Consider the following 24,592-nt stretch of genomic DNA (forward strand, 5'->3'; position numbering starts at 1 on the left):
TTTAGATTGTGAGCTCCATCAGGGACAGCGATGATGATGTGTGCAAACTGTAAAGCGCTGCGGAATATGTTAGCTCTATATAAAAGATTATTATTATTATTATTATTTTTGCAAGGAATATGTCTCTAGGTTTTCATCATATAAAGGCCACCACTATTAAGACCTCTTTTAAAGCATACTAAAATTCTGAAATAAATTCCCCAATCCTCTCCTCAGATCAAAAAAACGACCTTTTCCCATTTATTATACCCACAGATGGAGCTGTCCAGTCTGACGGCCGCTTCCAGGCTTAATCCAGCACCTCCTCTATTCCTTCAATCACTATCCGCCTTTTCTGCTTCATGTGAATGATGTCGTCTTACATCATCCACACCATGTCCCCAAATTTCTGGGCAGAGAGAAGTGCGCTTCTGCAGGAGTGCAACTGGAGGACACTGTGTGGATAAAGTAGGACGGGTCATCAACATGAAGCAGGAAAGGAAGAGAGGAGACGCCTGGTGTCAGATAAAGACCAGAGGTGCCCATTCGATTGGACCATACCATCTGTGGGTATTATGAAAAGTCTTTTTTTGGAATTTTGAGAATGGATTTAGGACTTTTTTACAGCTTTCTAGTACGCTGTAAAAAAAGCTTTAATGGTGATGGTCTTGTGGGGAAAACCTTGTGACATGTTCTCTTTTAAGATCTAGTAGATTGTTTGTCATTCAAAATATTAGAAATACACAATGGTGGCAATGGATGTTTTCTAATTTAGCCACAAAAGTTGTTATCTTTTGTGGATCGTTATGCATATGCTGCATTAGAGCCTATTATTGTTTCAGAACCTGGGCCCATAGGAAGATCCTCTGGTATTCTGGTTGAGCTGTCAACACATATATAACTTACATTATAAATAAAAAAAATCACTTAAGGGGAACCTGACAGGTCCACCTTGCCCTCCAACCCAGCTGCATTCACCAATTTATGAGCAAATTCCCTGCTTAATCTTAAAGGCGTCGAGATTCTTCCTCTGTACAGGATAGATCCCAAGCCTTATCTTCCCTTGTGGTCTCCCATTTAGTCTCGACCGCAGTAGATGCTGCTCAGCAAAGCCATCAATCTTGATGTCCTGCTCAGACTCGGGCTGTGCATATTGTTACTGCTACCTCTCCAGGTTTAGCTATGGTAACTAACAATAGGCAGCGGTGAGTAGCCCTTCCCTAGGCTAAGTCCAGGATTCCCTCTACTGAGCATGCTTGTGAGGTGGTCACATTTTGTATTGAAGAGCTGAAATAAATTAACTTTTTCATGATATTCTAATTTTGTGAGATGCACCTGTATACACTGTGTGCAGAATTATTAGGCAAGTTGTATTTTGATCACATGATACTTTTTATACATGTTGTCCTACTCCAAGCTGTGCAGGCTTGAGAGCCAACTACCAATTAAGTAAATCAGGTGATGTGCATCTCTGTAATGAGGAGGGGTGTTGTCTAATGACATCAAAACCCTAAATAAGGTGTGCTTAATTATTAGACAACTTCGTTTCCTTTGGCAAAATGGGTCAGGAGAGAGATTTGACGGGCTCTGAAAAGTCCAAAATTGTGAGATGTCTTGCAGAGGGATGCAGCAGTCGTGAAATTGCCAAATTTTTGAAGCGTGATCACCGAACAATCAAGCGTTTCATGGCAAATAGCCAACAGGGTCGCAAGAAGCGTGTTGGGCAAAAAGGCGCAAAATAACTGCCCATGAATTGAGGAAAATCAAGCGTGAAGCTGCCAAGATGCCATTTGCCACCAGTTTTGCCATATTTCAGAGCTGCAACGTTACTGGAGTAACAAAAAGCACAAGGTGTGTGATACTCAGGGAATGACATAACGAAGGGATTAGCCATGAAATAGCCTTGGAGTCAATTGTCCAATTACTTTTGGTCCCTTTAAAAACAGGGTGGCACATGTTAAGGAGCTGAAACTCCTAAACCCTTCATCCAATTTTTAATGTGGATACCCTCAAATGAAAGCTGAAAGTCTGAACTTCAACTGCATCTGAGTTGTTTTGTTTAAAATTCATTGTGATAATGTCTATAACCAAAATTAGAAAAATGTTGTCTCCGTCCAAATATGTATGGACCTAACTGTATGTATATTCAGTATATAAATATATAAATATATATATATACTGTATATATATATATATATATATATATATATATATATATATAATGTGTAATTATATACATTATTCTACTGAATAAAAATTCCAGCTTTCGGTATAAAGAACATTTGAGAAAATGTGATTGGATCTGTCAGATATCATAAGTGGCTTCGGTAATTCTAAATGTATGTGTGAGGGTTACAAAAATCACACCTGGAAGGTAACAGCTCTTAACAGTCTCTTCAAGGAATTACACTATTATGACTTGATTTAGCACGCAAGAAAGACTATAGAAACAAGAAAAAAAATAGAGCTATCCAGCAAATCAAATTCTTTCAGCTTCTTATCAGAGATTTCTAGTATGTAAATCAGTTCACAGAGCGAGAAGCCACAGAGACATATTGGTTCGGACTAACATTGTCAGTGTTACAATCAGCAAGACCTAAATGCCTTGTTCACAGCGACTCTGCCTTCTATGGGAAATACAGTAAATGTGGTAATAAATCAAGGGACAGTGCAGTTGCTTTTAACGAGTGGAATGTGTTGCACAGGGGACTCCAGAGCTGTTGAAAGAAAATCTTTATTGCTGAATTGCCTACTTTGACATGTAAGGTAGCAATAGGAGCATGTTAGTAAAAAAGAAAAAGATATAGATAGATTTTGTTCCAAAAAAGCCATAGAATTGTCCTTTTTTAAGTTTCACATTACACCGAATGATTGAGCTGTTTTAATATCCCATCTTGTGAGTTCAGCTATAAACTGCACCAATAAAAATGGCTTCAACTCAAATTCATAATTTTGTTTTCTTACCAGAAGCGAACGTTAATAAAGGTTAATGTGTAACTGACCTGTGATTGCCATTTAAGACCTTTGACCTTATATGCCAAGTGTAAAAATGGCATATTATCTAAAATGATAACCCTAGATTTTTACATAATAGTACATACAGTGGCTTGCAAAAGTATTCGGCCCCCTGGAACTTCTCAACCTTTTCCCACATATCATGCTTCAAACATAAAGATACCAAATGTAAATTTTTGGTGAAGAATCAACAACAAGTGGAACACAATTGTAAAGTTGAACAAAATTTATTGCTTATTTTAAATTTTTGTGGAAATTCAAAAACTGAAAAGTGGGGCGTGCAATATTACTCGGCCCCTTTACTTTCAGTTCAGCAAACTCACTCCAGAAGTTCATTGTGGATCTCTGAATGATCCAATGTTGTCCTAAATGCCTAATGATGATAAATATAATCCACCTGTGTGTAATCAAGTCTCCGTATAAATGCACCTGCTCTGTGATAGTCTCAGGGTTCTGTTTGAAGCACAGAGAGCATCATGAAGATCAAGGAACACAACAGGCAGGTCCATGATACTGTTGTGGAGAAGTTCCAAGCCGGATTTGGATACAAAATGATTTCCAAAACTTTAAACATCACAAGGAGCACTGTGCAAGCGATCATATTGAAATGGAAGGAGTATCATACCACTGCAAATCTACCAAGACCCGGCCGTCCCTCTAAACTTTCATCTCAAACAAGGAGAAGACTGATCAGAGATGCAGCCAAGAGGCCCATGATCACTCTGGATGAACTGCAGAGATCTACAGCTGAGGTGGGACAGTCTGTCCATAGGACAACAATCAGTCGTACACTGCGCAAATCTGGCCTTTATGCAAGAGTGGCAAGAAGAAAGCCATTTTTCAAAGATATCCATAAAAAGTGTTGTTTAAAGTTTGCAACAAGCCACCTTGGCGACACACCAAGCATGTGGAAGGAGGTGCTCTGGTCAGATGAAACCAAAATCGAACTTTTTGGCAACAATGCCAAACGATATGTTTGGCTTAAAGCACACCAACCCTGAGCACACCATCCCCACTGTCAAACATGGTGGTGGCAGCATCATGGTTTGGGCCTGCTTTTCTTCAGCAGGGACAGGGTAGATGGTTAAAATTGATGGGTACATGGATGGAGCCAAATACAGGACCATTCTTGAAGAAAACCTGTTGGAATCTGCAAAAGACCTGAGAGTGAGACAGAGATTTGTCTTCCAACAAGACAATGATCCCAAATATAAAGCAAAATCTACAGTGGAATGGTTCACAAATAAACGTATCCAGGTGTTAGAATGGCCAAGTCAAAGTCCAGACCTCAATCCAATCGAGAATCTGTGCAAAGAGCTGAAAACTGCTGTTCACAAACGATCTCCATCAAACCTCACTGAGCTCAAGCTGTTTGAAATTCATGCCCATTCTTCCTTGGCAGTCTCTCGATGTTCAAAACTGATAGAGACATACCCCAAGCGACTTGCAGCTGTAATCGCAGCAAAAGGTGGTGCAACAAAGTATTCAGTTAAAGGGGCCGAATAATATTGCATGCCCCACTTTTCAGTTTTTGAATTTCCACAAAAATTTAAAATAACCAATAAATTTCGTTCAACATCACAATTGTGTTCCACTTGTTGTTGATTCTTCACCAAAAAACAAAAAAATTTACATTGGGTATCTTTATGTTTGAAGCATGCTATGTGGGAAAAGGTTGAAAAGTTCCAGGGGGCGGAATAATTTTGCAAGGCACTGTATTCAATTTCTTTTTACATTTGCCCTCCAATATTCTTGAAATGAAAGGGGTTGTCAGGGACTTTGACATTGATGACCCATCCTTAGGATAGGCAATCAGTGTCTGATCAGTGTCAGCGGTGGCATGGACTGCTCAGTTGCAGAGCTGCGCAGGACAGCTATGTCAACAGAACAGTGGCCATAGCCAGGTACTGCAAATCAACCCCTATAGATCTGAATAGGTGGCGGATATGCAGTGCCCAACCATGGCAAATAAACAGTGGACGGAGCTGTGCAGCTCCCCAACTCAGCAGTTCTGACAACGGGAACACCAGATTGGAGAGGGGGTGTCAGGTGTCATACCCCCACAAATCAGATATAGATGACCTATCCTTAGGAAAGCCATCAGTGTTAAAGAAAGAGACCTGTCAACCAAGCAGGGCTAAGTGGGGAGAAATCAATGGAGATGTGTCCTGATGATGTGTCTTTTCTGTACTATCTCATAGTTGGACCAGTTTTTTCTTCACCTTTGCAACCTCTTTAACTCAAGTTAAATGTAACCTGTCTTTCATTGCTAATAAGGGGCAATTTTAAATTCTTTCATTTTTGTTTTTTCCTCCTCTATTTCCGAGAGAGATAACTTTTCTATTTTTCCATTCACACAGCCATGTGAAGGTTTGTTTTTTGCTTGACGAGTTTTACTTTTAAGGCCGGCGTCACACTTGCGAGTTTTATGGACATAAGAGCACAGAAACTACGTCCGTAAAACTCGCAAAAAATACGGCACAATTATTCTCTATGCCCCTGCTCCTATCTGCCGTATTAAACTGATCAGTATTATACGACTTTCTACGGCGCTGTGGAAAAAGTGAATAGCACCCCCCAGAGTCGGATTTTCTCCGGGGTCTCGGCTGCCGAGGGTAGCCGAGACCCCAGAGAACATGATTCGGGGTTTTTTTTACCCACCCTGCATTTGCGATCGCCGGTAATTAACCGTTTACCGGCGATCGCAAAAAAAAAACGCGATCTCTTTTTAATTTCTCTGTCCTCCGATGTGATCGCACATCGGAGGACAGAGAAAAGGGGTCCCAGGTGGCCCCCCAATACTCACCTATCTCCCCCGATGCTCCTCGTGTCTCCCGGTGGGTGCCGCCATCTTCAAAATGGCGGGCGCATGCGCAGTGCGCCCGCCGGCCGGCCCCGCGAGGATCTTTGGGGTCTCGGCTGCCGGGGGTAGCCGAGACCCCAGAGAACATGATTCGGGGTTTTTTTTACCCACCCCGCATTTGCGATCGCCGGTAATTAACCGTTTACCGGCGATCGCAAAAAAAAAAAAAAACGCGATCTCTTTTTAATTTCTCTGTCCTCCGATGTGATCGCACATCGGAGGACAGAGAAAAGTGGTCCCAGGTGGCCCCCCAATACTCACCTATCTCCCCCGATGCTCCTCGTGTCTCCCGGTGGGCGCCGCCATCTTCAAAATGGCGGGCGCATGCGCAGTGCGCCCGCCGGCCGGCCCCGCGAGGATCTTTGGGGTCTCGGCTGCCGGGGGTAGCTGAGACCCCAAAGAGCATGATCGGGGTCGGTAACTGTTTACCGGCGACCGCAAAAAAAAAAAAAGTAAATTGTAATTCTCTGTGCTCTGATGTGATCGCACATCAGAGGACAGAGAAATAGGGGGATTCGGGGACCCTAGCATGCTCACCTGTGTCCCTGATCCTCTTGCTGCTCCTCCTGGCCGCCGGCAGGAGAGAATGGCGGGTGCATGCGCAGTGTGCCCGCCATCTGTCTCCATCTGCCGGCCGGAAGGAGAACAGCAGTTGGGGCTAAAATTAGGGTTAGGGGTAGGGTTAGGGGTAGGGTTAGGGTTAGGGTTAGGGTTAGGGGTAGGGTTATGGGTAGGGGTAGGGTTAGGGGTAGGGTTAGGAGTAGGGTTAGGGTTAGGGGTAGGGTTAGGGGTAGGGTTAGGGTTAGGGGTAGGGTTAGGGGTAGGGATAGGGGTAGGGCTAGGGTTAGGGTTAGGGCTAGGGTTAGGGCTAGGGTTAGGGTTAGGGCTAGGGTTGGGGCTAAATTTAGGGTTAGGGTTGGGGCTAAATTTAGGGTTAGGGTTGGGGCTAAATTTAGGGTTAGGCTTTTTTCACACTTACGTCGGTACGGGGCCGTCGCAATGCGTCGGCCCGACATACCGACGCACGTTGTGAAAATTGTGCACAACGTGGGCAGCAGCTGTAGTTTTTCAACGCATCCGCTGCCCAATCTATGTCCTGGGGAGGAGGGGGCGGAGTTACGACCACGCATGCGTGGTCAGAAATGGCGGATGCGACGTATAAAAAAACGTTTCATTGAACTTTTTTTGTGCCGACGGTCCGCCAAAACACAACTGATCCAGTGCACGACGGACGCGACGTGTGGCCATCCGTCACGATCCGTCGGCAATGCAAGTCTATGGGCAAAAAACGCATCCTGCGGGCACATTTGCAGGATCCGTTTCTTGTCCAAAACGACGGATTGCGGTGGAATGCCAAACGACGCAAGTGTGAAAGTAGCCTTAGGGCTAGGGTTAGGGTTGGGGCTAAAGTTAGGGTTAGAGTTGGGATTAGGGTTAGGGTTTGGATTAGGGTTGGTATTAGGGTTAGGGTTGGCATTAGGGTTATGCTTGGGATTAGGGTTAGGTTTGGGATTAGGGTTAAGGTTAGGGTTGTGATTAGGGGTGTATTGGGATTAGGGTTAGGTTTGAGGTTAGGGTTGAGATTAGGATTAGGGGTGTGTTGGATTTAGGGTTTTGATTAGGGTTATGGTTAGGGTTGACATTAGGGTTGTTTTGGGGTAAGGGTTGTGATTATGGTTAGGGTTAGTGATTAGGATTATGGATCAGGTTGGGATTAGGGTTAGGGGTGTGTTGGAGTTAGGGTTGGAGCTAGAATTGGGGGGTTTCCACTGTTTAGGTACATCAGGGGGTCTCCAAACACGACAGCCAATTTTGCGCTCAAAAAGTCAAATGGTGCTCCCTCCCTTCTGAGCTCTGCCGTGCGCCCAAACAGTGGGTTACCCCCACATATGGGGCATGAGCGTACTCGGGATAAATTGGACAACAACTTCTGGGGTCCAATTTCTCTTGTTACCCATGTGAAAATAAAAACTTGGGGGCTACAAAATCTTTTTTGTGGAAAAATATATATATATTTTTTTTTATGACTCTGCATTATAAACTTCTGTGAAGCACTTGGGCATTCAAAGTTCTCACCACACATCTATATAAGTTCCTTGGGGGGTCTAGTTTCCAAAACGGGGTCACTTGTGGGGGGTTACTACTGTTTAGGTACATCAGGGGCTCTGCAAACGCAACATAACGCCCACAGACCATTCTATCTAAGTCTGCATTCCAAAATGGCCTCCTTCCCTTCCGAGCTCTGCCGTGCGCCCAAACAGTGGTTTACCCCCCACATATGGGGCATCAGCATACTCAGGATAAATTGGACAACAAACTTTAGTGGTCCAATTTCTCCTGTTACCCTTGTGAAAATAAAAACTTGGGGGCTACAATATCTTTTTTGTGAAAAAAAAAATATTTTTTTATTTTCACGACTCTGCATTCTAAACTTCTGTGAAGCACTTGGGCATTCAAAGTTCTCACCACACATCTAGATAAGTTCCTTGGGGGGTCTAGTTTCCAAAATGGGGTCACTTGTAGGTGGTTACTACAGTTTAGGTACATCAGGGGCTCTGCAATCGCAACATAATGCCCACAGACCATTCTATCAAAGTCTGCATTCCAAAAAGGCGCTCCTTCCCTTCCGAGCTCTGCCGTGCGCCCAAACAGTGGTTTACCCCCACATATGGGGCATCAGCGTACTCGGGATAAATTGGACAACAACTATTGCAGTCCAATTTCTCCTGTTACCCTTGTGAAAATAAAAACTTAGGGGCTACAATATCTTTTTTGTGGAAAAAAAAATATTTTTTATTTTCACGACTCTGCATTCTAAACTTCTGTGAAGCACTTGGGCATTCAAAGTTCTCACCACACATCTACATAAGTTCCTTGGGGGGTCTAGTTTCCAAAATGGGGTCACTTGTGGAGGGTTTCTACTGGTTAGGTACATCAGGGGCTCTGCAAATGCAACATAATACCCGCAGACCATTCTATCAAAGTCTGCATTCCAAAACGGCGCTCCTTCCTTCCGAGCTCTGCCGTGCGCCCAAACAGTGGTTTACCCCCACATATGGGGTACCAGCATACTCAGGACAAATTGGACAACAACTTTTGGGGTCCAATTTCTCTTGGTACCCTTGTGAAAATAAAAACTTGGGGGCTAAAAATCTTTTTTGTGGAAAAAAAAAATATTTTTTATTTTCACGACTCTGCATTATAAACTTCTTTGAAGCACTTGGGCATTCATGGTTCTCACCACACATCTAGATAAGTTCCATGGGGGGTCCAGTTTCCAAAATGGGGTCACTTGTGGGCGATTTCTACTGTTTAGGCACATCAGGGGCTCTCCAAACGCGACATGGCATCCGATCTCAATTCCAGCCAATTCTACATTGAAAAAGTAAAACGGCACCCCTTCTCTTCCAAGCTCTGCCGTGCGCCCTAACAGTGGTTTACCCCCACCTATTGGGTATCAGCGTACTCAGGAGAAATTGCACAACAACTTTTGTGGTCTAATTTCTCCTGTTACCCTTGTGAAAATAAAAATTTGTGGGCAAAATGATCATTTTTGTAGAAAAAATGTGATTATTTTTTTTTCACAGCTCTACATTATAAACTTCTGTGAAGCACATGGGGGTTCAAAGTGCTCACCACACATCTAGATATGTTCCTTAAGGGGTCTAGTTTCCAAAATGGGGTCACTTGTGGGGGGTTTCCACTGTTTAGGCACATCAGAGGCTCTCCAAACGCGACAAGGCGTCCAATCTCAATTCCAGCCAGTTCTACATTGAAAAAGTAAAACGGCGCTCCTTCACTTCCAAGCTCTGCGGTGCGCCCAAACAGTGGTTTACCTCCACATATGGGGTATCGACATATTCAGAAAAAATCTCACAACAACTTTTGTGGTCTAATTTCTCCTGTTACCCTTGTGAAAATAAGAATTTGTGGGCAAAAAGATCATTTTTGTGTAAACAAAAGCGATTTTTTATTTTCACGGCTCTACGTTATAAACTTCTGTGAAGCACTTGGGGGTTCAAAGTGCTCACCACACATCTAGATAAGTTCCTTAAGGGGTCTAGTTTCCAAAATGGTGTCACTTGTGGGGAGTTTCCACTGTTTAGGCACATCAGGGGCTCTCTAAACGTGACATGGCGTCCGATCTCAATTCCAGCCAATTCTGCATTGAAAAAGTCAAACGGCGCTCCTTCACTTCTAAGTTCTGCGGTGCGCCCAAAAAGTGGTTTACCCCCACATATGGGGTATTGGCGTATTCAGGAGAAATTGCATAACAAAATTTATGGCTACATTTCTGTTTTTACACTTGTGAATATAAAAAAAATGGTTCTGAATTAAGATGTTTGCAAAAAAAAGTTAAGTGTTCATTTTTTCCTTCCACATTGTTTCAGTTCCTGTGAAGCACATAAAGGGTTAATAAACTTCTTGAATGTGGTTTTGAGAACCTTGAGGGGTGTAGTTTTTAGAATGGTGTCACACTTCATTATTTTCTATCATATAGACCCCTCAAAATGACTTCAAATGGGATGTGGTCCCTAAAAAAAAATGGTGTTGTAAAAATGAGAAATTGCTGGTCAACTTTTAACCCTTATAACTCCCTAACAAAAAAAAATTTTGTTTCCAAAATTGTGCTGATGTAAAGTAGACATGTGGGAAATGTTATTTATTAACTATTTTTTGTGACATAGCTCTCTGATTTAAGGGCATAAAAATACAAAGTTTGAAAATTGCAAAATTTTAAAACTTTTCGCCATATTTCCGTTTTTTTTCATAAATAATCGCAAGTAATATCGAAGAAACGTTACCACTAACATGAATTACAATATGTCACGAAAAAACAAACTCAGAATCAGCGGGATCCGTTGAAGCGTTCCAGAGTTATAACCTCATAAAGTGACAGTGGTCAGAATTGCAAAAATTGGCCTGGTCATTAAGTACCAAATTGGCTCTGTCACTAAGGGGTTAAAAAAACAATTTGGAATTTTTATTTTTTCACATTTTGCTTTTATTGCCATTATCCGAGACCTGTAATGCTTTAATTTCTGGGGCTATAGGGCTGTGTGAGGGCTTATTTTTCACACCCTCAGATGATGTTTTTATTGATACCATTTTGGGGTAGATATGATGTTTTGATTGCCTCTGATTTCATTGTATTGCAATTTTGCAGCAGGCAAAAAAATTAAAAATTTTGGCTTTTCGATTTTTTTTTTCTTGTTATGCAGTTTACTGATACAATTAATTTACTTTTTATTTTGATAGATCAGACTTTTACGAATGCAGCAATACCAAATATGTGTTATGTGTATTTTTTATGTTGTTAAAGTTTAATTTTTAATGAAGGAAAGATGGGTGATTTAAACTTTTGTGGATTTTTTCATATATTTTTTAAAACTTTTACTGTATTTATAGTTCTTTTAGAGGACTTGAAGCTGTCATAATCTGAGAGCTCATAATATAAATAGCAGTGCTTCAGCACTGCTGTGCATAGATAAATCACGATTGCCTATGCATGGCACCTACGGGCTGACTTTCACACGAGTATTGTAACGACAGGCACGGGGTCGTAAGTAGCCCCCACGGCTATCATGGCAACCCATCAGTGCCCTGCGATTAAGTCATGGGTGTGCTGACAAGTGAGTGGAATAACATGCACTCCTGTGCGGCATGTGTTAAAGGTCCCTGTAAGAGATTGTGGGTTAACAGATGCGGTCGGTCATCATCCGCTGAGAAAGATGCGAGCTGAGCGTGCTAACCCACATCTAAGTCAGGGAAACGACCTTTAAAGTACCTGTACATGAAGTGTTTAAAGGAGATTTCTAATCCAAAAATTGTCAAAATTTTCCATGTTTTCCCTCTGCTACTCAAGCCAGTGTCCCATTCTTTATTGACACTGGATTCAGCTATTTTTGTTATCTTCCTTGGCATGATTGCTGAGGTCAGTAATTGACGGCAGCATTCATGAGCTCTAGTCATGATGTCATTCTTACAAAATTTGTCAATAAAAACGAAGGTATTGATGGAAAGGAAATGCTGGAGTGGCAGGCTGGTAAGACTGATTTTGCTTTTTAAAAAGCATGTAGACTGAAAAAGATGGAAAATTCCTTTAAATTTTCGGGGTCTAGGGTTATTCTGTTCTCTGCTCTGTTTTGTGTCTTGATATTTTCCTGTGTCTTCCATTAATTTGCTCTCATTTTCCGACTTCCACCTTTTATTACTGACTGCATTCCGCCTCAGCTATAGAGGCGCAATTGGAAGCTCGAATGCCAACCCTACAACCTGGCCCAACACATTATGTGTCAATTATAATTATGATGGCTTATGTTCTTGCAGTGGAACTTTTGGCTCCCTTCAGTTAAATGATCAGGGTCCAGGTGCAATAGTTGCCTCTATTTAAGTGTCAATGAGGCCCCTTTGGTGCCGGGACTCTTAGCAGCTGCTATGCTAGAAGTTACACCCATACTGTGCAATCTAAACTATTCTTATAATTAACAAAGATGGATACCTGCCAAGGAAAATCTATGTTAAACCCAATAAATGATATAACCATAGGCTTTACATGATTTCTAAATTATAATAAATGCCAAAAAAGAACTTAGGATATCAAGTTTACCTGCTGATAAGCCTTCTGCCGCACCCCATAGATTACATTTAGACCATGATAATGTGATTATTTACTGCCCATTTTAAAATAGAATCTGTGAATATTTCCTTTTTGCTCTTAGGCAAAATTGTTGTGATATTCAAGGCTATGAAAGTTTTGAGAGACAACTTATGGCTTAATTAGATGAGAGAAGACTTGTTTATCCTTTGACACTGGCGCACTGACACTGATCAGCATGTACGCTTCTCAACATATGTTGCCATCTGAACGTTTATTCTGGAAACATATGTTTGCAATATGATGGCACAGGCATTTGTCATTATTATCCAAAGTCACTGGGTGAGTAGTTGGCACATTAAGACATTTAGCCTGGTTACTTGATAGTTTCAAATAAAAAAACTAAAAGTTCTAGGAAGGAAAGTTTGATTTTGGGTAAACAATTAGTTCTGCTATAGGAATTTAGTCTTTGTAATTGTAGAGAGACATTTAATTAGTTTAAAAGTTACACTAATTTCAAATTAAGTTCTAAGCCAAGTAATATCTCAGTGTTAAATGATTCTAAACTTTTCTTGAATAAGTTTTTCTATATCACGTCTTAATTTATTACCAAATGCACTATGGGACATTCACAACTTCATGTGGTACAAAATGCCATAGCAATTAACTCTAAATTTTGTTAAGGTAACCTGCTGCTTGACCATATCATTTGTGGTTAGCTTTTAACACATTTTTACATAATTTTTTTAGGCTAAGTACTAATCTAATTGACTATTAAAGGGGTTGACGTATTGAAACACCCACTGTGTGCAGCAGAACCATGTAGAAGACACACATTGTCAGGCATTCTGATGATATGATGAATCTAATCATTGGCATCTGCCATGAATGAAATTCGGCACTCAGTGTCGGACTGGGGTGCTCTCGGCCCACCAGTAACATTGACTTTGAAGGCCCACTTTTCACCTGCATACAGTTATTACATCACCCTCGTTCACAAATTTACCCATATCTCTATATAATAATACACTGGGTAGTTTGGTTAATGAGTGATGGGATGCTTCTTTTTTCTGTACAGAGTGAATTAATTGAAATAAGCTAAGTACTGCCCATACAGTGGGGTTTGGGTCCCAGATGTACACAGGGGCCCCACTGGGGGATTTCCCTTTGTACTCTGTGGGCCAGTCCGAGCCTGTGGGAACTGATCCTTGCCTGATTATTTTTGACAGAGATAAGGATTTCCATGCTTACAGTGGATAACCTGGTCTGCTTTGGTGTGACAAAGCCACCAGTCATGCTGAATACTCTCTCAGTCAGCACATTGGAGGGTACACATGCCTGTACGCCAAAAGCAGCTGGGTCAATTATGGCTACTGTCCCAATATGTTGAGCTACAAAATCATGAGTCAGGCTAGATATGATAAAGCCTTGCTGTTTCAATAATGTGTCTCTGTTTGTTGTAGATTGTCAAGTTAGCGCAATCGCAGAAAAACACATCAGCTTGCCATGATAACCAGCAGAACTGAGAGCCTATAAGCTGCACTTTTATCACACTGCTGCAACAGTTGGCTATGCTAGTGAGGGTGTCATCCTTTTCACTTTGAATGTCAGCCTCATCCCCTGCCTGTTTTAACTTAATGTCTCCCTCCAAACACACCTGCTGCGGCTCCCTTTTCATTCTCCTTTTCCACTTCCTGCAGCATGTAACATGGATCTTCAGGGTCCCCAACAGACACAAAGCTGCAATTAATATGCAAAAGATCCTATTCTTCCTCTATCCTCATTTGAATTCTAGTGAGTGTTTTTTTCAAGATAAATATGAGGAAACTACGTTGTAGATTCAACAGTTGGCCTTGCTGACAAATGTTGTAGCCTCTTCAAATGACTTTACTAGCAGTGATGGAGTCCTGGGTTCAAATCCCACCAAGGACAACATCTGCAAGGTGTTTGTATGTTGTTTGCGTGGGTGTTCCCTGGTTTCCTCCCACGTTCCAAAGACATACTGATAGGGAATGTAGATTGTGTATTGTAAATAGAACCCTTTTCATGCACTCTATCACTGTGAGTGCCATATACCTACAGTATGCAAATTGAGTGTCTCCAATTGTATGAAATTCAAAGGCCCTGACAATACACCCCATAGGGCTAAGAGCAACACAGGGTTATATTACCCAAAGCATAGCATATGAAGTGGGCTAAGGATCGAGATCCTAGTTCAGGGAGGGTGACACTTGTGGGAGCGATATGCATGGGTCACCTTGTCACCCTCCCTGGAGTGGGATCACGATCCATAGCCCTGTTCATATGCCACGCTTCGGGTAATATAACTCTGCGTTGCTCTTAGCCCTATGAGGTGTATTGTCTCCCCACATAGATATGCATGGGACTCTCCATGAGCCATCTCATGGGGTTTAATTGACTTATCCCTTATCATATGCGGTCCTGTGTTTTGGACCAAGGGGGTAATTTTTTGATCTACACTGATTTTTGCCTCATGATCCAACAGGTTTAGGCTTTGCATAGGTTTGTGCTTATGTTATTATTGTATTGGGCATACATTATACGTCCGGAGGGATGTTTGTGTGTATTCTGATTTTAATTATGTTTTAATTGTTGTGATGGGGTCATATTCATAATAAACATTTTTGTATGTTATTTTGCTTATACTCGTGTGGTGTGCATATATTACAGCAGTGCTTTTTCTTCTTTTTTGTCAGTCGGGGCTAGGGGCGCAGTTAAAGCAGCCGCTTCAGATACACACAATGGTGAATGAACCAGCACCGTCGCTGTCCCCATGACAGAATAGTGAATGCGGACGGTGAGATTAAATATCATTTTCTCAACGTGCAGGTGCCAGACAGCATCATTACGCTGTTAACCTGCAAAGTAACCCCATATCTGCAGGTTAATATCGATATTCATGGTGACAGGTTCCGTTTAAAGATTTGAAACGGTTGTTTTGTAGCGATGACACAAATGTCAATAGACTAGGCTCTAATAGGGGCAAATGGGTCTGAAAGAACCAATGGAAAAAGGGGCTAACGGATTGAGAAATGGAAGGAAATGTCCAGTTCAGTGGAGGAAGACTGATGATATGGGGTTGTTTTACAACCAAAGGCATTGAATACTTGACCAGGATCGATGGTGGTCTCAATGCCGAGCTATATGTGAGCATCCTACAAGATGAGTTACTTCATACATGCAATTACTATGGGTATGAAAAGGACGACATAGTGTTCCAGCAGATCAACTACACAAAGCATATGTCAAGATTGGCGAATAAATAATTCAATGACAATGAAGTATAGGTGCTGGAAAGGCCCTCACAGTTCCCAGACCTCAACCCAGTCAAAAACTTGTGGGTAGAATTGAACAAAAATCTGCATGCATACCCAATTGCAGTATGCACCAACTTTGGGAATGTGCAGAAGAGACCAGAGATCATATTTCGGTTGACACATGTTTGAATCTAATTGAGAGTAGAGGATTCAGACAGTGTTGAAATCCAAAGGTTGGTTTATAAAATAGTAACACAATAATACAAATTAAAATTTAGATCTTTAGGAGCAAAACAGTAATAATTCAGTGACATGACAAGAATCTGCCTAACTAATCATGTGCTAAATAGCTGCAAGTCAAATTTAAGTATGAGATAGGCAAGATGATTGTCTATAAAATGGCAGTCTCAAGTTCAAAGCGGAAGTGGAAAATGAGATATGGAGTCTGACAGTCAAAAGTTCAAAACATTGTTGCTCCTTTGCTCTCCGCTATATGTGAGATCATACCTTTGAACATATACTAGGCACTAAAAACTGAGCAAATATATTATATCAGTGCCAAATTATCACTATATTTTTGCTATCATGCCATAGCAATAGCGCTCTCGGCACCATGACCCCACAATATGTGTTTTTTTTTAACTTTCTATTAGTGAAGAGCGAATATACTCGGTACTCGAGATTTCCTGAGCACGCTCGGGGGTCCTCCGAGTATTTGTAAGTACTCGGAGATTTAGCTTTCAGTGCCGCAGCTGAAAGATTTACATCTGTTAGCCAGCCTGATTACATGTGAGGACTCCCTAGCAACCAGGCAACCCCCACATGTACTTATGCTGGCTAACAGATGTAAATCATTCAGCTGCGGCGATGAAAACTAAATCTCCGAGTACTTACAAATACTCGGAGGATACCCGAGCGTGCTCGGGAAATCTCGAGTACAGAGTATATTCGCTCATCACTACTTTCTATTCGTAAATGTACAAACGCAATTTCCATTTTTGTCTAGTCATATGATTTAAAGATAAAACCTAAAAGAAGTTATTACTGGCAGTGAGATAAATTATAGAATGATCTCCATGTACCAGTGACATCATACTGGGATCTCAATATCAGAACAAAAGACATATTAATATTTCTGTCTGTTTATCACTCATGTCTAATTCCATCTTGTGAAAATCATATTGACGTGCAATATTAAATAAGGTTGACCTCATTTCCATTATGACACTTAAAATTCAGGCTGAGGAGTGAATCTCCTCTTGAAAGTGAATTTATTGTTGTCCTTGCAAAGAAGAGATAGGATGACAACACTGAGTTTATAGTACAATGGCACAAGGAATTTAATTTAGTGAAACTCTGATGATGATTATAATTTCTTGAAGTATGATGCGTAATGAAGAAAAAAATGAAGACCTACAGTCAGTCAATTATACTAGATGGACAAAAGGAGTACTATGGTGTTAAAAGGTGTTAAAAGGTGAAATAATCTGCTTTGTTACCTTCTCAGTAAAATTTTATAACAAGATGAAGATGAGTGACCTGATCCATAACTAATAGCGATGAGCGAGTATTCTCGTTTCTCAGGTTTTCCGAGCATGCTTGGATGTTCTCCAAGTATTTTGGGCATGCTCGTAGATTATGTTTGAGTCAACGCAGCGGCATGATTTGTGGCTGCTAGATAGCCTGAATAGATGTGGGGATGGCCTGTTTGTAAGGGAATCCCACATGTATTCAGGCTGTCTAGCACCCGCAAATCATACAGTTGCGGGAACACAAACATAAAGCACGAGCATGCCCAAAATACTCGGAGAACACCCGAGCATGCTCTGAAAACTCGAGTAACGAGCACACGCTCATCACTAATAACTACTTGAATTTGTTATAAATTTCCTGAAAATTTTGGATTCTAGAGAACCTGAAATTTTTGTATTTTGATTCTCTGTCTGGATTCTTTTGGAGCCTGTAAAGGAAGAAAATTATGAAGCACATTATTGACACCTATGTCTATGTCTTTACTGTCTTTCTGAATGCTGCTCACTAATCTTCTGTAGCAGTCTTTGGTCCTTCCAGTGCTTCCTCTACATCACTTGGGTTAATGATTGACGTCATACAGTTATTGGTGAATGGAAAAATGCCTATAAATATAAGATGTATTTTATGAGCTAATCTGTAGACATGATCAAAGATTTCGAAATTAAAATTTGCGAGGTTTAATACATTTTTCCACCAAATTTCATGTGCAGGCAATTGATTTGTTTTGATTCACCAGTACTGCTAATCTTTTTTCACAGAAAAGATATGAAACACACTGAGGTTTCATATGATTGTAGGACACCTTTGATTAATTAAATACAATTTTGCATGCAGAGAGCGTGAGATACCTTCCTCAAATATAAGGCAGCTACAATGTTATGGGCACTGCCAATCAAGAAAATCCCAATTTCAGTTGAAAGGGAGCCATAGCAGAAATTCAATTGCTGTATGGCTTTTATTCCCCAGGCCTCCAAGCTGTAAAATCACTTGGTAGCTGAGGAGGACTCAATTCTGTACCCTGTAGCCATTGGGAATTGGGTCATGTCTGTTGAAGTGGTATGGAAGGAGGTATAGAAGGAGACAGATAAATGCTACCTAGCAGTTGAAACAGACATTGCTGTCATTGAGGTTTCACCATCCGTCCTTGGTGCAGTGGTGCATTGCTGCAGTTCAAAACATTCACCTAGTGAGCAGAGAAACTCGTGCATTGTTGCTACCTGTATGTAGTTTAGCCCAGGAAGAAGGCTGAACGCCGAAACGTGCGTTGGGGCTGGCACCATCACCCACAGGAGGTAAACTTTATTTTTGCACTACGATAACTATCCGGACAGGACTGGTAGACATTGTATAGATTGATTGTGCCTTTGCGATGTCTTCTTGCAGCTATATAGCTGTTTGAGAAATAATTATTGGAGATTTTTGATATGTGCAGCCTCCTATGGTCATAGATATGGTTTGTGGTGCCTTTTGGGTTTCCCACTCTTTTAATCTTTGTGTGGTTTTTCTATGTATTTTTTTGTAATGTAATAAAGATTTATATTTTTCTAATTTATGGTTTGGGTTCATATGTGTTTATTGGAATAATTTAATGTCATTGAACCTAGTGATAGGTCCAGTACTTAGCGGGGGCATATCTCTATATGTATATATATATATATATATATATATATATATATATATATATATATATATATATATCCTCATAGGTAAATATATCTTGTTAGAATGCCCAAAACAATGACTTTAACACTTTTGCTAATTGATGCTTGAAATCTTTACAGTGCAGTGCACATTGGAGCTGAAAGGCAAGTTGAGAGATCATCCCACATTCTATTTCATACAAGAGCACTCTTTTCTGTAATTATAGCAACTGTCTATAATCCAGTAAGGTTGAGTGAACGCTAGAATTTCTCAAAAAACAACCAACTGCAGTAGGTAAAATGACAATGACTACGCCACAAGCAACTTGACCATGTGAAAGTCTAGTTGGCATACAAGCAGAAAATTGGGGGCGTACACCTGTTTTTTTCAGTGTAATGACAAAGAACAAGGAGGAAGTACTTGGAGTGCAATAAGCAGTAGTGGTAAATGACGATAATGGTGATCATGACAAGGTAAGGGCTTAGCAGGACATCCTGAGGCTTGCTCTTATTGCTGGCTAACTTTCTTTGCCTAAATGAGCAGGTAATGTTATTTAATGTGTTTATGAAGACCTCTAGTTCCAAGTTTATGGATATTCACAAATTATTTTTCTCCTACAAAGCCTAAGACTGCCCAAAATTCACAGTGCAAAAGAACTCCCTCACCTGAGAATCCTCATTGTATGACTTGATACCAACAGAGTCAGAACTTGAGCTTCCTCCAGTAACAGAATTTGCTCTAGAACTGACCACAGATGAAGCAGTCTTTTGCCTCAAGAGTATCTTTAGCCACATGCCACGTATGTTGTGTATTGGCAAGGTCAACACCCTGCTACTCTGTTGACATCATCTCTTCAGCACACCTATCTGGTTTCTATGGTTTTGCTCCCCACAATATCATCATCATCATCATCATTATCATTATCCCAGACTCAGTAGACAGTTACCACTGAGTGGATATTTCTTAGGCTTCTTGGCTTCCCCACCTGTTTCCCACTTTGAGTTTTGCTCTGACTTAGAGTGCCATTACTACTGTCAGTGCACTTACCGCCATTGCTCACAAAGCCAACAACATAGCTTGACATTTGAATCATGTCCTCCATTTCCTGAGGCATCAAGTCATCTAAGGACAAATTTTGACTGTTCATCTCTTCCAAAAAATCAACTGCATAAGGTTGTTTTTGTGAAATATCTTTCTAAACCCCTGGAGTGCTGTTGTTTAAGGGATAAAGGGCAGAACACATGTAAATGTCCTTGATGTAATTTATATTTTGAATTTTAAATGTTAAGGCGGAGAAAGAAGTGTCCTAAGCAAAGCATTGACACAAGTTGACAGTGTCACTGTCAGTGGTAACACCATCCTGCTGTGACAAGTAATGTGACACATATTCCATTAATCTCTCCACTTTCTGCCCACTAATATGCTTGCAAGATGCAAGAGCCCAATTATGACCAGTGTCTTGTACTACGGTTGGAACAATGAGTGTCAGCAGTGCTGGTGGTAACATAGTAACATACATAGTAACATAGTTATTAAGGTTGAAGGAAGACTTTAAGTCCATCTAGTTCAACCCATAGCCTAACCTAACATGCCCTAACATGTTGATCCAGAGGAAGGCAAAAAGAACCCATGTGGCAAAGAGTAAGCTCCACTTTGGGGAAAAAAATTCCTTCCCAACTCCACATACGGCAATCAGACTAGTTCCCTGGATCAACGCCCTATCAAGGAATCTAGTATATATACCGTGCAACATTATACAGTACTTTTCAAGAAAGGTATCAAATCCCCTCTTAAATTTAAGTAATGAATCACTCATAACAACATCATACGGCAGAGAGTTCCATAGTCTCACTGCTCTTACAGTAAAGAATCCGCGTCTGTTATTATGCTTAAACCTTCTTTCCTCCAGACGTAGAGGATGCCCCCTTGTCCCTGTCTCAGGTCTATGATTAAAAAGATAATCAGAATGGTCTTTGTACTGTCCCCTCATATATTTATACATTAAAATAAGATCATCCCTTAGTCTTCGTTTTTCCAAACTAAATAGCCCCAAGTGTAATAACCTATCTTGGTATTGCAGACCCCCCAGTCCTCTAATAACCTTGGTTGCTCTTCTCTGCACCCGCTCCAGTTCAGCTATGTCTTTCTTATACACCGGAGACCAGAACTGTGCACAGTATTCTAAGTGTGGTCGAACTAGTGACTTGTATAGAGGTGAAATTATATTCTCCTCATGAGCATCTATGCCTCTTTTACTGCATCCCATTATTTTATTTGCCTTTGCAGCAGCTGCCTGACACTGGCCACTGAATATGAGTTTGTCATCCACCCATACACCCAGGTCTTTTTCATTGATGGTTTTGCCCAGAGTTTTAGAATTAAGCACATAATTATACATCTTATTACTTCTACCCAAGTGCATGACCTTACATTTATCCCCATTAAAGATCATTTGCCATTTATCAGCCCAAGCTTCTAGTTTACATAAATCATCCTGTAATATAAAATTGTCATCCTCTGTATTGATTACCCTGCAGAGTTTAGTGTCATCTGCAAATATTGAAATTCTGCTCTGAATGCCCCCTACAAGGTCATTAATAAATATGTTAAAAAGAAGAGGGCCCAATACTGACCCCTGTAGTACCCCACTGCTAACCGCGACCCAGTCCGAGTGTGCTCCATTAATAACCACCCTTTGTTTCCTATCCCTGAGCCAGCTCTTAACCCACTTACATATATTTTCCCCTATCCCCATTATTCTCATTTATGTATCAACCTTTTGGGTGGCACTGTAGCAAAAGCTTTTGAAAAGTCCATACACACTACGTCCACTGGGTTCCCTTGGTCCAGTCCGGAACTTACCTCTTCATAGAAATTGATCATATTACTCTGACAGGAACGGTCCCTAGTAAATCCGTGCTGATACTGGGTCATGAGGTTATTCCTCTTCAGATACTCCAGCATAGCATCCCTTAGAATGCCCTACAGGATTTTACCCACAGTACAGGTTAAGCTTACTGGCCTATAATTGCCGAGTTCAGTTTTTGTCCCCTTTTTGAATATTGGCACCACATTTGCTATACGCCAGTCCTGTGGTATAGACCCTGTTATTATGGAGTCTTTAAAGATTAAAAATAATGGTCTATCAATGACTGTACTTAGTTCCTGCAGTACTCGGGGGTGTATCCCATCCGGGCCCGGAGATTTGTCAATTTTAGTGATTTTTAGACGCCGACGTACTTCCTGCTGGGTTAAGCAGGTGACATTTAATGGGGAATTTCTATCACTAGCTTGCTACTTCACCGTCCTGCAGCTCCATCCTACCATCCCCCACCTCATCTATCCCATTGAGCATCTGCTCAGTGAGCAGAAGACTCCTTTCCATGTTGTCAATGGATCTCAGTGTTGCCAGCTGCACATTTAGATCCAGAATCTGGGCTTCCAAATGCACAATGTGATCACATCAAGATTGCCTTGCGCAGGCGTGTACTACGGAGGACATAGAATGAACTTCAATCCAATATTGCGGCCAGCATGCAGCCAGCGAGTAAGGAAAGGGTGAATCAAACACCCGAAAACTCTGCCCATATGACTGAAAACCGGTCCCGCCAAATTCAGGTGACAGGTTCCCTTTAACAATAGTGGAGCACATTTCCTAATGGGGATTGCACCAGACAGAAACGTTAAATAAAAAAAACAAAAACACAAACAAATGCAAACTATTAATAAAATACAGACAGCAATTCAGTAATTCCTCCCTTGGAAACTCCCTGAATCCAAAGTCACTGAATCACAAGTCACACTTACCGCCGTTCACACTTACGCTCAGGTCACACTCAGCTCGTTCACACTTGCTAAGCTGAAGATTTAAAGAATATTTTTTTCTTTTTCCCCTCAGCTGCAATCCACCTTGCTGTTCAATGCACTTCCAAAAAGAGTAGTGGTGCTGATATTTTAGTGGCTCCGATATTTTTAGTCATTTCGTGGTGTTTTTTTCTCACACAAACATATCTATTGCCAATTCCATTTTTTTGTTTACTATGCATTTTGGACACAAATATAAAGTTCACAAACCTGTTTAACCCCATGTTTGAAATCTTTGAAAAATGTGCAATCAATAGAAATTCTACATATGGTGAACATGACAGCCCAAAAGCCTGATGTAACAGCAGGACTCCTGTAGTATTAGTGTGCAAGTATGTTTCTCCAATTCTCAAACCTAAAGGGAATTTGTCATCAGATTTTTGCAGTCCCATCTGTGAGTGGGCTGCAATTGGGGCAGAGATCCTGCTTCCCAAGATGTATGACTTACTGGACTGCATGTTGTAGTTTTAGTAAAATTATTTTTCTTCTGCTGCTAATCTACCAGTTCTCTGAATGTTGAGCTCTGTGTAGCTCTGCCCACCCAAGTGATTGTCAGCTTTTTGTTTACACACATCAACACCACAAAGACTAAACTATAGAGGTTGCTCAGGCACCTCCCAATTGAGGAGGGTGCTTTTTATACAAGATGCCTCCCAGCAATTGGCTGGGAGACACCTTGCAGGTGATTACACTAACTAAATGCCTCCCAGCTGTTTGCTTGGGGCATTTTACCATGTACACACTGCCCCTTTAATCAATTTGCAGTCACACAGACTCTGCAGGTCCTGCACCTCCTATCACTTAAAACTATGTATTGAAGCTCATCAAGAGAATACTAAGAGTGTGCAAAGCAGTCATCAAAGCACAAGGTGGCTACTTTGAAGAACCTAGAATACAAGACATATTTTAAGTTGTTTCACACTTTTTTGTTAAGTATATAATTCCACATGGTGTTAATTCATAGTTTTGATGCCTTCACTGTGAATGTATAATTTTCATAGTCATGAAAATACAGAAAAATCTTTAAATGAGAAGCTGTGTCCAAACTTTTGGACTGCACTGTAGATAGATAGATAGATAGATAGATAGATGATAGATAGATAGATAGATAGATAGATATGGGATCGATAGATAGTCAAATAACATTTAGATGTAGCACCAGCTAGACAAACAACAGGGTACAAACAGTCCTCCAATATATCCAAAAATTAGAGGAAGCACTCCAATGTAGAAGAATAGAAAAAACATTTTATGGCCCATAGAGGCAGTGGCGATGTTTTGGTCCAAATGATGGAATAATAATGGTCTTCTTTTGGACTGAAACTCTGCCTCTATCACTATAGGCCATTAAAAGTTTTTTCTATTCCTCTACATTGTGCTGCCTCTAATTTGGATAGATAGGTAAATAGATAATAGATAGATAGATAGATAGATAGATAATAGATAGATAGATAGATAGATAGTAGATAGATAGATAATAGATAGATAATAGATAGATAGATAGATAATAGATAGATAGATAGATAATAGATAGATAGATAGATGATAGATAGATAGATAGATAGATAGATAGATAGATAGATAGATATGGGATAGATAGATATGAGATAGATAGATGGATAGATTATAGATAGATAGATAGATAGATAATAGATAGATAGATAATAGATAGATAGATAGATAGATAGATAGATAGATATGGGATAGATAGATATGAGATAGATAGATGGATAGATTATAGATAGATAGATAGATAGATAGATAATAGATAGATAGATAGATGATAGATAGATAGATAGATAGATAATAGATAGATAGATA

General features: G+C 40.7%; 1 protein-coding gene across 1 annotated transcript in view; it reads left to right on the forward strand.

The window, feature by feature from the left end:
* DPYD (dihydropyrimidine dehydrogenase) overlaps positions 1–24,592 on the forward strand; it is a 1,420,302-nt gene that overhangs the window by 261,113 nt on the left and 1,134,597 nt on the right. The gene's annotated exons all lie outside the window — the stretch shown is intronic.

This window comes from Ranitomeya imitator, chromosome 8, assembly GCF_032444005.1.
Source record: "Ranitomeya imitator isolate aRanImi1 chromosome 8, aRanImi1.pri, whole genome shotgun sequence".
NCBI classification, from domain to species: Eukaryota; Metazoa; Chordata; class Amphibia; order Anura; family Dendrobatidae; genus Ranitomeya; species Ranitomeya imitator.